Source organism: Triturus cristatus, chromosome 9, assembly GCF_964204655.1.
Source record: "Triturus cristatus chromosome 9, aTriCri1.1, whole genome shotgun sequence".
NCBI classification, from domain to species: domain Eukaryota; kingdom Metazoa; phylum Chordata; class Amphibia; order Caudata; family Salamandridae; genus Triturus; species Triturus cristatus.
The window spans coordinates 19,736,294-19,750,507 of NC_140592.1; the positions used below are offsets into that span (position 1 = coordinate 19,736,294).

General features: G+C 58.0%; 1 protein-coding gene across 2 annotated transcripts in view; it reads left to right on the forward strand.

Annotated features, from left to right (window-relative positions):
- Positions 1 to 803: 803 nt before the first annotated feature.
- Positions 804 to 14,214, forward strand: part of LOC146797279 (SRSF protein kinase 3-like) — a 144,080-nt gene continuing 130,669 nt past the window's right edge. For both annotated transcript variants that reach the window (XM_085624248.1, XM_085624249.1), the window contains exon 1: positions 804 to 1,410. The gene's annotated coding sequence lies outside the window, so the exon portion shown is untranslated. The remainder of the gene's footprint in view (positions 1,411 to 14,214) is intronic.

Genomic DNA, 14,214 nt, shown 5'->3' on the forward strand with positions numbered 1-14,214 from the left:
CACCCCCAGATCCCCTTTGCAGTGCAGCTCTTCCCACTGCACCCCCTTCCAGTGAAACTCCCAGGGCCCCCCTCTCAGTGCATCTCATGTGGAGCCTTCCAGTGCAGCCCAACCCCCTTTCCAGTGCAGCCCCCAGATCCCATTCTCAGTGCGGCCCTTCTCCACTGCAGCACCCCTAACACCCACTGCAGCCCCCGTCCAGTGCAACGCCCAAAGCCCCCTCTCAGTACAGCTCACATGGAGCCTTCGGGCGCTACACCCTCCCCACCCCCCCTTTTCAGTCCCCTTCCAATGCAACCCCCAGAGCCCCCTCTCAGTGCAGCTCACAGGGGGGCTTCAAGTGCAGCCCCCAAATCCCCTTTTTACGGTAGGCCCAATCACCTTCCAGTGCAACCCCCAGAGCCCCCTCTCAGTGCAGCTCACTGGGAGGTTTTGGATGCAGCGCCAACTGCAGCCCCCCTCCAGTGCAACCCCCAAAGCCCCCTCTCAGTACATCTCACAGGGAGCCTTCGTGTGCATGCCCAGCCACCCTCCCCCCACCCACAGTAGTCCCCTTCAAGTGCAACCCCCAGAGCCCCCTCTCAGTACAGCTGAAAGGGCCTCTCTCTGTGCAGCCCTCTTCCAGTGCAACTCCTGCCCCCCCCCCCCCACACACACACACACCCCCCAGTACAGCAGAAAGAGCCCCTCCCGGTGAAGCTCCCAGGGCCCTCTCCATTGCAGCTTTAAGGCCCCTCCCACCTCCTCCCCAGGGCCCACCCTACTCCCCCAGACATCACCAGATGCCACCTCCCTTTCCACGGACACATTCCTGCTGAGGGCACTCCACTCCTCGCCCCCCACACCCACCCCCTATCCCCCATGGCAGCTGAGCGAGGTCACGTCTGCCAGGTTCACTTCCAGAGGCGTGTCTGCCGTGCAGCAGTGCCAGCCCGGCTCACCCCCAGAGGCGTGTGTGCCCTGCGGCAGTGCCAGCCCGGCCCGACTCACCTCCTGAGGCGTGTGTGCCCTACAACAGTGCCAGCCCGGCCCGGCTCACCCCAGAGGCGTGTATGCCCTGCAGCAGTGCCAGCCCGGTCCGGCTCACCCCCAGAGGCTTGTGTGCCCTGTGGCAGTGTCGGCCCGCTCACCCCTAGAGGCGTGTGTGCCCTGCAGCAGTGCCAGCCCGGCTCACCCCCGCTGGCTTGTGTGCCCTGCAGGAGTGCCAGCCCGGCCCGGATCACCTCCTGAGGCGTGTGTGCCCTGCGGCAGTGCCAGCCCGGCACGGCTCCCCCCCCTGTGGCGTGTGTGCCCTGCAGCAGTCCCAGCCCTGCCCGGCTCACCCCCTGAGGCGTGTGTGCCCTGCGGCAGTGCCCACCCGGTCCTGGTCTCCGTGCGGCAGAGAGAGCCCTGGCCTGGAGGTGTTGGGAGGTGAGAGCCGTATTATTAGAATGATTAATATGGTTATTACTAGTATGATTACCATCACTACCACTGTTGTTATTGTGATTATTAATGATAATTGTCATTCGTGGCACTTATGTACTATTATTACTGTAAAATATGACTATTGTTTTTAATAATCAGTAGTTTTATTATTTGTTGCCATGTGTCTGATCTGCACGTGTACAAATATGTTCCTCTCTTTCTGTGGCACATGACGTGGAAGTGTGCCTGGAGTATTGCAGCATTTATGTAGCGCTTGACAAGGCCCCTGTGTGTGTGTCTAAGTTTGTGACTGCGTGTGTGTGTGTTGGTGCCTATGTGTGCGGTTATGTATGTCTCTGAGCGATTGACCCTGTACATGTGTGTGTGCATGTAAGTGTGTGTGTCTGACCGGCTGTGTGTCTATGCGTCTCTCCGTATGTCTTAGTGGGTTTGAATGTTTCTGTCGGTGTTTCTATGTCTCAGTGTGTTGAACTGTGTGTGTCTCAGTGTTTTGTGTATTTGAGTGTGCGTCTGTATATCGCTGTGCGTTTGTGTCTGTGAGTACATATGTGTATGTGAGTTTGGCTGGATGTGTGTCTGTATGTGTATATATATATATATGTATGTGATTGTGTCCCTTTGTGTACGTATATAGATCATGTTTGTAAATGTAAATGTCAAGGTACTTATAGAGCGCACTGTCACCAGACAGACACCTTGCGGTGTCGCCTTTGCGGTTTCCTGGCGCTGATACTCATACCGCTGTGGAACCCCTCCTGGCTTTCCCTGTGAAGTGTCCACTCCTGGGCACCCCCAGGGTGAAGCCAGGCATCCTTAGCGCTGTTGGGGCCGGTGTGGAGGCTAAGCAAGCTATTGCCCAGAGTTGCAGCGTGGGGCCCCTGATTAGAATAGGCACCGAGGCGAGAATAGACAGGTCCGAGGAAATTGAGCCCGAGCCCGCCAAGGCGGGAATCAAACCCTGGTCCCTGGCCAGAACTCTGCTTCAGGGTCTGCCGCTCTAACCATTGAGTCACACTCCTCCTGTTTGCATAGCTGTGTGTATCAGTACATGTGTGTGTTTGTCTGGATGTGTGTATGCGTATGTATGTTTGTGGGTCTGTATATAGGTGTATGTATGTGTCTGTGTGTATGTATATAGGTGTGTGTGTCTGTATATAGGTGCATGCATGTATGTGTGTGTCCGTGTGTGTCCGTGTGTGTATGTATGTCTGTGTGTCTGCGTGTGTGCGTTTGTTAATCTTTTTTAATTCACTTCTCAGAGTGTTTTTTATGTCGCGATACCGGGTCCGAGAACTTCACGGAGGACAAGTCCTCGGCCATTAATGGGCTGGTGACTGGGTTCATAGAAGGACAATGCCATCTGTGTGAGCTGCTATATTCAGGCAGGGTGGGTTAATCCTGTGGGGGTCCACGTGTTCGCCACCCCCCCCCCCCCCCTCGCCCTACACTCCTCTTCTGCCCCCACTCTCCAGGACGCAGCCCCCAGGCCGCCAGACTTGTGTAAATGCAGAAAGTCTGTCCAAGTCAGGAGTGCGTCGCGCACGTGGCAGTCATTTACTGACACTGCCAGCAAGATAGTTCAGTGGGTTAGTGTGCCTGCGTACACGGTCTGGATCGCCAGAGGAAGCTTTCATCCTCCCCAGGTTGATACATTCCGAACTGCTGCGCTCGCTGTGTAATATTAACCCTGTCGTGACCAGAGATCATCAGAGACAATCCACCCGTGAAACAGCTCAGTAGGTTGAGGGACTGCTGCAGCCTGTGAGGACGTCATTGGCAATAATATAATTTTAATAACGTCACGTCTATGCCAATGCTGATTAAATATATAGCATTTCAATTCTTGGTGTAGAAACTAAGCGCTGTGATCGATCGGCGCTTGCATAACAGGTGCATTTATTAAGCAGTCAAATATTATTAACGTTGTACATTTCAAAAATGAGAGAGGTTGAACTAGTTCGGACCGGTTTGAACCCACAAACAAGCCCCGCCCACACATGCACATTCTACAATGAGCGTGTAACTCACTGAGCCCTCCTTCCTGCCTCAGTGAGCTTGATAACGCTTTGTGAGGGAGCACGACAATGCAGCCAGACGGCTGATAAAGGTAAGTAGGTCACACATGAGCATAGTGCCAGCTGAATGACCTCTAGGCGCTAGGGACGGCTTCGTAAGTGAATATGGAGCCCGTTGCAGATATCAGACCCAGAGCAGGGCTCTGCAGGACATCTAGTTTCCAGTCCGTGTGCACCAAGCACCTTTGCGGTACAAGATGTGGGGGAGTTCAGACGGTACCCATTCAGATCCTGGCCTCTCTGCTCCTTACGTGCTCCCTTGTGGGGTCCCTCAGGGTTTGTCGCTTAGCCCATCCCTGTTTAACATTTATGTGTCAGAGCCGGCTCTTTAATCCAACACTTCGGTTTCAATTTAACATCATATACCGAGGATACATTGTGATTGCGGCTCCTAAAAATCAAGCACCCCCGCAACGCAGTTTCAAAACTGCATGAGGGAAACCAGCAGCTGGGTGGGCAGGCACTGTCTCAAATTGAATGCGGACAAAACCGAAGAGGTGATCTTTGGTGATCTCCAACCTAGAGGGGACTGACTGTGGTGGCCGGTTGAGATCAGAGTTACCAAAACCTGCAGAAAAGGCAAAGAACCGCGGGGGCCTGATTGATAATAAACTCACCTTCTCCCAGCAAACCAATGCCACGGTCTGGACACCTTTTATCTGAGAAACTGAAGAAGGTTCTTCCCGACACCCCCCCCCCCTAATTCCAGGAGGACGTACACCCCCCCTGATTCCACGAGGACGGTACACCCCCCCTGATACCAGGAGGATGGGAGATCCCCCTGATTCCAGGAGGACGGTACACACACCCCCCCCCCCCCTGATTCCAGGAGGACGATACATCCCCTCTGATTCCAGGAGGACGGTTGTAACTACATTTGTACTATCTAAGTTAGACTACTGTAACAGCCTCTATTTTGAGATGCAGAAGCAACATCTGAAACAAGCATTGGCTTAGCCAATAGGTCTCGCCTTTGGGACCTTATAAGTGTTTAGCCATGCAACAGTTGCATAACTAAATACTTATAAGGTCCCAAAAGCGAGACCTATTGGCTATGCCAAGCGGCCGTGCAGCCGCGAAAATGAAAGTAATCACGGTAAAAGCGGCGCCCGCGCACATGCACTGTAGCACTAGGCTGGCCTGGAAGCACTTTTTGGAGCCCTCTCAATAAGTCTCGCCGGACCAGCGCATGCGCTGGGTCAGGCAAGACCTAAAAACTTCAGATGGTGCAAAACGCAGCCGCCAGGCTCTTATTGAACCTACCAAAGTATGAATCCGTTTCTAGAGACATCCGGAAACTTCACTGGCTTCCAGTGGCACAACGCATCATGTTCAAGGCACTCTGACTAGCCTATAATGCCTTGAATATCACAGGATCGGTATCTCTGAAAAGTATCTTCTCCTGGTACCACCCTGGCAGACAGCCAAGGTCCACCAATGCCAGGATGATGATGGTTCCAAGGATTCGAACCTCGAGCTGGGGAGGTCGAAGCATAGGCCATGGCACGGCTAAACTATGGAGTATGCTACCTATGGACATTACAGCTGCCAATTCTCTTACCTCATTCAGCAAAGACCTGAAAACTCGGTTATTCTTAAATTAATTCTTCTTCCCTTTCATTCCCCAGGGCTTACGGTCAGGTTTAGCACCAAGACACCTCCGGGTATTCATGCGCTTTAAAAGTTATATTAACACAACATAACATAGCGTCAGGACAGCCACATGTGTTCCAGGGATCGGCGGCTGTTCTAGAGCTGGAAACCTGTGCGGGCACTCTGACTCTTCTGAACTGTTTTGCACAATGTCAAATTGACAGCAGACTGGCACGCTGTCCAGCTCACAGGTGGCAGAAAATGGGCACGCTGTCCAGCTGACAGAGGTGCTAGCGAACTGGCACTCTGTCCAGCTCATAGAGGTGGCAACTGACTGACCCTCTGTCCAGCTCACAGGTGGCAGAAAACTGACACTCTGTCCAGCTCACAGGTGGCGGCAGACTGGCACGCTGTACAGCCCATGGCCCAAGGTTGTCAGTGTACTAGGAAGTGACAGCCATATTCGGGCCCACTTGTGAAATGTTTTAAATGCATCGCCTCATTTTGCGGCTGGATTCAGCACCTGTGAGTAAGAAGAGAGAGTGAACAGGGGGTGAGACATATTTGGATGCTGGTGAGAAAATACTCAGTCTTTTATTAGTGTGATTTCTCAAGAGGTTCCCAGAAAGGGGATTTTGGTTTTAAGAACTGCAGCTATTCTAGTTCTCAGAAAGTAGTGGCCCGAATCCAAGTAGTGGCCCGAATCCAGTTCTCAGAAAGTAGTAGCCCGAAATGGGATCAGGGGCACCCTTCTCATGAGTCCAGGTGGGCACCCGTCCACGATAGTCCAGCGCACCACCCTTCACAAGAGTCCAGGGGGTCATCCTTCTCAAGTGTTCATGAGCACCCTTCACAAGAGTCCGGGTGGGGCACCCTTCCCAAGATTCCATGGGACACCGATCTTCAGGAGTCCAGGGGGCACCCTCCACAAGAGTCCAGGAGGGCACCCTTCTCAAGAGTACAGGGGGGCACCCTTCTCAAGAGTCCAGGAGGGCACCCTTCTCAAGAGTCCGGATGACACCCTTCTCAAGAGTCTGGGGGTCACCCTTCTCAAGAGACTAGGGGGGACACCCTTCTCAAGAGTCCAGGGGGGCTCCCTTCTCAAGAGTCTAGGAGGGTACCCTTCTCAAGAGTGCAGGAGCACCTCTCACAAGAGTCCAGGAAGAGCCCTTCTCAAGAGTCCAGGCTGCACCCTTCTCAAGAGTCCAGGCTGCACCCTTCTCAAGAGTCCAGGCTGCACCCTTCTCAAGAGTGCAAGAGCACCCTTCACAAGAGTCCATGGGGCAGCCCTTCTCAAGAGTCCAGGGGGGCACCCTTCTCAAGAGTCCAGGGGGCACCCTTCTTGTTGGACAGGCCACACGAAGGGCTTGCTCCCTCCCCGCACGACAGGGCCCGAGCTCCGGCCCACCAGGCATAACCCACGAAAAGCACCTGTACCCCGTCTCCCGACGGATCTTCTGCCCTCGGACCTCTACTCATCACGGGGCCCAGCCCCACCGGCTCCCCCGGCCGGTTCAAGCCGCCATCTTGGGCCCTGCACCACGAGGCCGCGTGGCCTCGCCCCGACCCTAACCCCGGGCCTGAGCGGCCCCGACATCCCGGCACCACCATCCACCCGGGAGGTGAGCGGACCACTTGGCAGGTCAATGGGAGGACGAAGTGTCAAGAGCTCTTCCCCCGCCAGGTGCCGATCGCCTCCAGCTCCCCCAGGCGCTGGCTCCACCCCCTGCTGGGTGTCTGGACACCTTCATCCCGGGCCCTCCGACCTCCAAGTGCGAGGGTCCGGACATCAAAGAGCGCCTGCCCTATAACTGGGGCAACTCCGGAGCAGGAAGGCAGTTGTATCCTGGAGTCGAGAGACACCGAGAGAACTCAGCCTTGACGGACTACTGGCGCTGCCGTAGCCCGCTCTTGTGAACCATCGTCCTGCCTGCTGGCGCTGCCGCGGCCTTCTACATCATCCATCCTCGTCGGGACCTGCTGGCGCTGCCGCGGCCCGTTGTAACGACCATCCTCACCGGGACCTGCTGGCGCTGCCGCGGACCGTACATCGACCATCTTTCCGGGACCTGCTGGCGCTGCCGCGGCCCGTTGTAACGACCATCCTCACCGGGACCTGCTGGCGCTGCCGCGGACCGTACATCGACCATCTTTCCGGGACCTGCTGGCGCTGCCGCGGCCCGTACCAACTAAGCTCGAGGATTGTGAGCTAATCATCATCTCATCCAAACTACCTGACTGGTAGACAGACTGTCCCGCTACCCCTTACCCTGCTTTGAGAGACTTGAATCAAGGGGACCCCTGAGTCCAGACCTCCTTGTACCATTCAACCGTACCTTAAGAAGTGCTTATAAAGAACACTGAACCTTATCCGTGTGTGGTATCTGTCTGTGGGGGGGAAGTTACTTGTCTGTACGATCGCTGGAGACGGCTCTCCCCGGAGACCTCTCCTCCTGACCCCGGCCGACCCTCCCGGTCCGTCTACCCTTTCTAACATTGGTGGCCAGCGGCGCGATCCGAATCAACGCGTAATCGTACAGAGAGTAGCTCACCCCACGACAACAACACGATGTCAGCCAAAGATAGCAACTCCACCGAGAAATTCCAAATGGATAAATTAGAAGAATACAACCACCGCGAACTGAGACAATTCTGCATAGAACTTGGCATTGCTACCACCGGCCTGAGTACCAAAGATGATCTAAAGCACGCCCTAGAGTCGTGGACAGAAACTGGGGTCGCCGGACCCTCCGACCAAAGCAGCATCACACCAGAGGGGAACGCCACGGCTCCCGAGGAGCGGGGAACGGGCCTCTCGCAGGAGGAGATCCGAGAAAGAGAAAGAACCAGATTGCACAAGTTGGAAATGGCACGACTCAAGATGGATGGGGAACTCAAGTTAGCTGAACAGAAACTCAACCTCGAGCACATGCGGCTCCGAGATGAACGAGAAGAGAAGCAGAGACAGAGAGAGCTGGAGGAGAAAAAAATAACGCTCGAGCACGAGCGCAAACTGGCGGAAATAGAACTTCGGAAACAGAATAAAGAACTGGGGGTGCCTGAGCGACCACACACCCCGGGGCCAATCGAGAAAAAAGTCCACATCCCCAAGGATGTTGTCCGCGAGTATGTCCGAGAAGACGACATACAACAGTGGTTTAAAGCCTACGAGATCGCCATGACCTCCCACCGGATCGACCGGAGTGATTGGGGAGCCGGACTCTGGGGGAGGTTTATCAACGAGGGGCGCGATGCCCTACTGCAGCTCCCAGATCACCAAATGTCGTCCTACGACCACATGAAGGCTGCCCTCCTCACCCGCTACGGCCTCACACCCGAGATGTACCGCCAGAGGTTCAGAGATTGCACCCGGATCCCAGGTACAACTTGGGTAGAATACGTGAACTATTTCAGCCGTGCCTTCGAGGGTTGGATAAAGGGGAGCCAGGTCACCACCTACGAACAACTCTTTAACCTGATGGTATGGGAGCACCTGTCGAACAACTGCTTCGTCGAGCTCAGGCAGCACCTCCTCGACAGTAAGCTGACTGACCCCCGGCAGCTCGCCGCCGAAGCTGACCGATGGGAAAGCACCCGAGTGGGCCGGAGGGGGCCACACGAACAGAACAGAAACAACCAAGGCCAGCACCGTCCTCGGGGAGGCGGAGGGGGCCAGGGGCGAGGGAGAGACGCCTTGCCCGCAACACCCGTGGCCAGCACCCCGGCTCCGGCCGGTCGGGGCAACCCCCCGTGGCGTCCTGGGGTCTGAGCCAACGTCACGTGCCACCGATGCCAGCGAGTCGGCCACTACGCCAATGACCCGAGCTGCCCGCAGAACCAAACACCCAAGCCCCGCCAGGTAGCTGCCGCCGCCCTGGGGGAAGAGCGATCATTGGAGGAACCAGAGGAGTATGAGCCGGCCCAGCAAGAGTGGGAACCGGCCGCCATGGTCCTGGCGTGCTTAGGGGGAAGAGACATGGTCCCGCGGGCTCCCCTACCCGCTAACACCAGGAAATACGGTCAGTGGGTGACCATTAATGGACAGCGAGCCGAGGCCTTGCGTGACACAGGCGCCAGTGTGACGGCCGTCCGCTGTCACCTGGTGAAGCCCGAGCAGATCCTGCCGAACATTCTCTGCCCCGTCCGCTCGGCAGACAACTCTGAAAGTATGTGTCAAATGGCCTGCGTTCCATTCGAATGGGGAGGGGTCTCCGGCCTGTTGAAGGTGACGGTCCGGGACGATGCCCCCGTGGACTGCCTCCTGGGGAATGACCTTGAGAGTTCCCCGTGGGCCACCGTTGAGAGAAGAGAGCACCTGGGGATGCTGGGCCTCCCGGACTGGGCCTGCATAACCACCCGGTCCATGGCCGCCCGTGCCGTCCCTCGATCAGAAGAACCAGAATGGCCAGCACCTCCGCCCCCAGTCGCCCCAGTAGAAGACAACGACGAGGCCAGCCTCCCAGACCCGACGGCCGAAGGGGACGCGCAACCCCAGGACCTTCCTGACCTGGCTCAGTGGCGTCAAGAGGGGGGGCCCACCCAAGCACAGTTCCGCCAGGAACAAAAGACCTGTCCCTCCCTCGAGGGACTCCGCCAACAAGCCAGCGCCCAGAACGCAGGGGAATCCACCGGAACTCACTGGGTCTACTGGGATAACGACCTGCTATACAGCGAGCAAAGAATCGCCGAGCTGGGGGCCGGTCGAGTACTGGTGGTACCTCTCCGCTTCAGAGACTTTCTGCTCAACCTGGCCCACGATGTCCCCCTGGCTGGACACCTGGGCCAAGATAAAACGTACAGCCGCCTAGTGACCCACTTTTTCTGGCCGAAGATGAGGAACGACGTCCTGAACCACTGCCGATCTTGCCCCACATGCCAAGCCAGCGGGAAGAGTGGTCGGAAGCTGAAAGCCCCTCTACGACCCTTCCCTGTGGTCACCACCCCGTTCGAGAGGGTGGGGATAGACATCGTGGGGCCTCTGGACCCCCGCACGGCACAAGGACACAGGTTCATCTTAGTACTGGTGGACCATGCCACCCGCTACCCCGAGGCGGTGCCCCTACGGACCGTGACAGCTCCGGTGGTTGGCCGGGCCCTAATGGGGATCTTCTCCCGGGTAGGCTTCCCCCGAGAAGTCGTCAGCGACCGAGGCACGAACTTTATATCCAAATACATGAAGTCCCTCTGGCAACAATGCGGGGTCACCTACAGATTCACGACCCCCTATCACCCCCAAGGGAACGGACTAGTGGAGCGTTTTAACCGCACTCTCAAGGGGATGATTGGGGGATTGGAAGAGCCCCTCCGTCGCCAGTGGGATGTACTACTCCCGTGCCTCCTCTTCGCCTACCGAGAAGTTCCCCAGAAGTCCCTCGGTTTTAGCCCTTTCGAACTCCTGTACGGGCACCCTGTGCGAGGGCCCCTCAGCCTAGTAAAAGAAGGTTGGGAGATGGCCCCCCTAAAGACCCCTCCAGACGTCTTCAAATACCTCCTGGCCCTACGCAATCAGACCCGGCGCTTCAGAGAGATGGCCAAGGCGAACCTCGAGGCCAGCCAGGAGGACATGAAGAAGTGGTATGATCACAATGCCTCCTCCGTTGAGTTCGAGCCTGGACAACAAGTATGGGTGATGTCCCCCACCGAACCATGTGCCTTGCAAGATAAGTGGACGGGGCCCTTCAAAGTGGTCGAGCGCAAAAGCCCCGTCACTTACCTCATCGACCTGGGGACCTCCCGGAACCCCCTTCGGGTCCTCCACACCAACCGACTCAAACCACACTTTGTGCGCTCAGAACTCAGCCTCCTGATGGCTACGGACAGTGGGGCAGAGGAAGACTCCGAACCCCTACCGGATCTTCTGAAGACTCAGGAGAATGACGGCTCCGTGGACGGGGTCCGGCTCTCTAACGCCCTCACTTCGGAGCAACGCCAGGGATGCCGGAACCTCCTGCTGCAGTTCGCTACCCTGTTCTCCCTCACCCCCGGGGTCACCCCTTGGTGTTTGCACGACGTGGACACCGGGGACAGTCCCCCTGTCCGACACCGGGCCTACCGCGTACCAGATCGGGTACGGGCCTGCATACAGGAGGAAGTGGCCAAGATGCTCGCAATCGGGGTCATCGAGCCCTCGGACAGTCCCTGGGCCAGTCCGGTTGTACTGGTCCCCAAAGCCGCTGCCCCCGGCACCGCACCTGAACTGAGATTCTGCGTCGACTACCGGGGCTTGAACGCTGTCACCCGGACCGACGCTCATCCGATCCCCCGAGCAGACGAGCTGATCGACCGGCTGGGGGCCGCCCGCTACCTCAGTATCTTCGACCTAACAGCGGGCTACTGGCAGATCGGCCTCACACCCAGGGCTCAGGAACGGTCAGCCTTCTCTACCCCCGATGGCCACTACCAATTCAAGGTCATGCCCTTCGGCATGAAGAATGCCCCCGCCACGTTTCAACGCCTCGTGAACCAGGTCTTGGCGGGGCTCGAAGAGTTCAGCGCTGCCTACCTGGACGATATCGCTGTATACAGCCGCCACTGGCCCGACCACCTCCGTCACCTCCAAGAGGTCCTACAGGCCCTCCAGCGGGCCGGCCTCACAATTAAGGCCGGCAAGTGCCAAATTTGCCAAGGGTCTGTGACCTACCTTGGGCACCAAGTGGGAAGCGGGCTGGTGGCCCCACTACAACTTAAGATTGCTGCCATCCAGTCCTGGCAGCCCCCCGTCACCCAGACCGAGGTCCGAGCCTTCTTGGGGCTCACCGGCTACTACCGGCGGTTCGTGAAGGACTACGGCAGCATCGTGGGGCCCCTCACGGGTCTCACGTCCAAGAACCAACCAAAGCGGATTAACTGGACCCCCGATTGTCAAGCGGCCTTCGAGAAGCTGAAGGCCGCTCTATGCACCGCCCCTGTGCTCCAGGCCCCCGATTACAGTCGGGAATTCATGGTACAGACCGACGCCTCCGACCACGGCATCGGAGCCGTCCTTTCTCAGTTAAACCCCGAAGGTCATGACCAGCCGGTGGCCTTCATCAGTCGACGTCTCCTGGCCCGAGAACAGCGCTGGAGCACCATCGAGAGGGAGGCCTTCGCAGTGGTGTGGGCCCTCAAAAAACTCCGGCCCTATCTCTTCGGTACCCACTTCCGGGTACAAACCGACCATCGACCCCTGCAGTGGCTGATGCAGGTGCGGGGGGAGAACCCAAAACTCTTGCGCTGGTCCATTTCCCTGCAGGGAATGGACTTCACTGTGGAGCACCGACCAGGCCAAGACCACGCCAACGCGGATGGCCTGTCCCGCTTTTTCCGCCTCGACGAAGAGAGTCCCCAAGGAGATGGGTGACTCTCCCCGCCTTCAGCTGGGGGGGACGCATGTTGGACAGGCCACACGAAGGGCTTGCTCCCTCCCCGCACGACAGGGCCCGAGCTCCGGCCCACCAGGCATAACCCACGAAAAGCACCTGTACCCCGTCTCCCGACGGATCTTCTGCCCTCGGACCTCTACTCATCACGGGGCCCAGCCCCACCGGCTCCCCCGGCCGGTTCAAGCCGCCATCTTGGGCCCTGCACCACGAGGCCGCGTGGCCTCGCCCCGACCCTAACCCCGGGCCTGACCGGCCCCGACATCCCGGCACCACCATCCACCCGGGAGGTGAGCGGACCACTTGGCAGGTCAATGGGAGGACGAAGTGTCAAGAGCTCTTCCCCCGCCAGGTGCCGATCGCCTCCAGCTCCCCCAGGCGCTGGCTCCACCCCCTGCTGGGTGTCTGGACACCTTCATCCCGGGCCCTCCGACCTCCAAGTGCGAGGGTCCGGACATCAAAGAGCGCCTGCCCTATAACTGGGGCAACTCCGGAGCAGGAAGGCAGTTGTATCCTGGAGTCGAGAGACACCGAGAGAACTCAGCCTTGACGGACTACTGGCGCTGCCGTAGCCCGCTCTTGTGAACCATCGTCCTGCCTGCTGGCGCTGCCGCGGCCTTCTACATCATCCATCCTCGTCGGGACCTGCTGGCGCTGCCGCGGCCCGTTGTAACGACCATCCTCACCGGGACCTGCTGGCGCTGCCGCGGACCGTACATCGACCATCTTTCCGGGACCTGCTGGCGCTGCCGCGGCCCTTTGTAACGACCATCCTCACCGGGACCTGCTGGCGCTGCCGCGGACCGTACATCGACCATCTTTCCGGGACCTGCTGGCGCTGCCGCGGCCCGTACCAACTAAGCTCGAGGATTGTGAGCTAATCATCATCTCATCCAAACTACCTGACTGGTAGACAGACTGTCCCGCTACCCCTTACCCTGCTTTGAGAGACTTGAATCAAGGGGACCCCTGAGTCCAGACCTCCTTGTACCATTCAACCGTACCTTAAGAAGTGCTTATAAAGAACACTGAACCTTATCCGTGTGTGGTATCTGTCTGTGGGGGGGAAGTTACTTGTCTGTACGATCGCTGGAGACGGCTCTCCCCGGAGACCTCTCCTCCTGACCCCGGCCGACCCTCCCGGTCCGTCTACCCTTTCTAACACTTCTCAAGAGTCCAGAGGGCACCCTTCTCAAGAGTCCAGGGGGGCACCCTTCACAAGAGTCCCGGAGGGCACCCTTCTCAAGAGTCCAGGGGGCACCCTTCTCAAGAGACTAGGGGGGGCACCCGTCTCAAGAATGCTGGAGCACCTCTCACAAGAGTCCAGGAAGAACCCTTCTCAAGAGTGCGGGAGCACCCTTCCCAAGAGTCCAGGGGGGAACCCTTCCCAAGAGTCCAGGGGGGGCACCCTTCTCAAGAGTCAAGGGGGGCACCCTTCCCAAGAGTCCAGGGGGGCCCCCTTCTCAAGAGTACAGGGGGCACCCTTCTCAAGAGTCCAGGGGGGCAGCCATTCTCAAGAGTCCAGGGGGGCCCCCTTCTCAAGAGTACAGGGGGCACCCTTCTCAACAGTCCAGGGGGGCAGCCATTCAGAGTCCGGGGGGGCAGCCATTCTCAAGAGTCCAGGGGGGCACCCTTCTCAAGATTCCAGTGGGGCAGCCCTTCTCAAGAGTCCAGGGGGGCAGCCCTTCTCAAGAGTCCAGGGGGGCACCCTTCTCAAGAGTCCAGGGGGGAACCCTTCTCAAGAGTGCAGGAGCACCCTT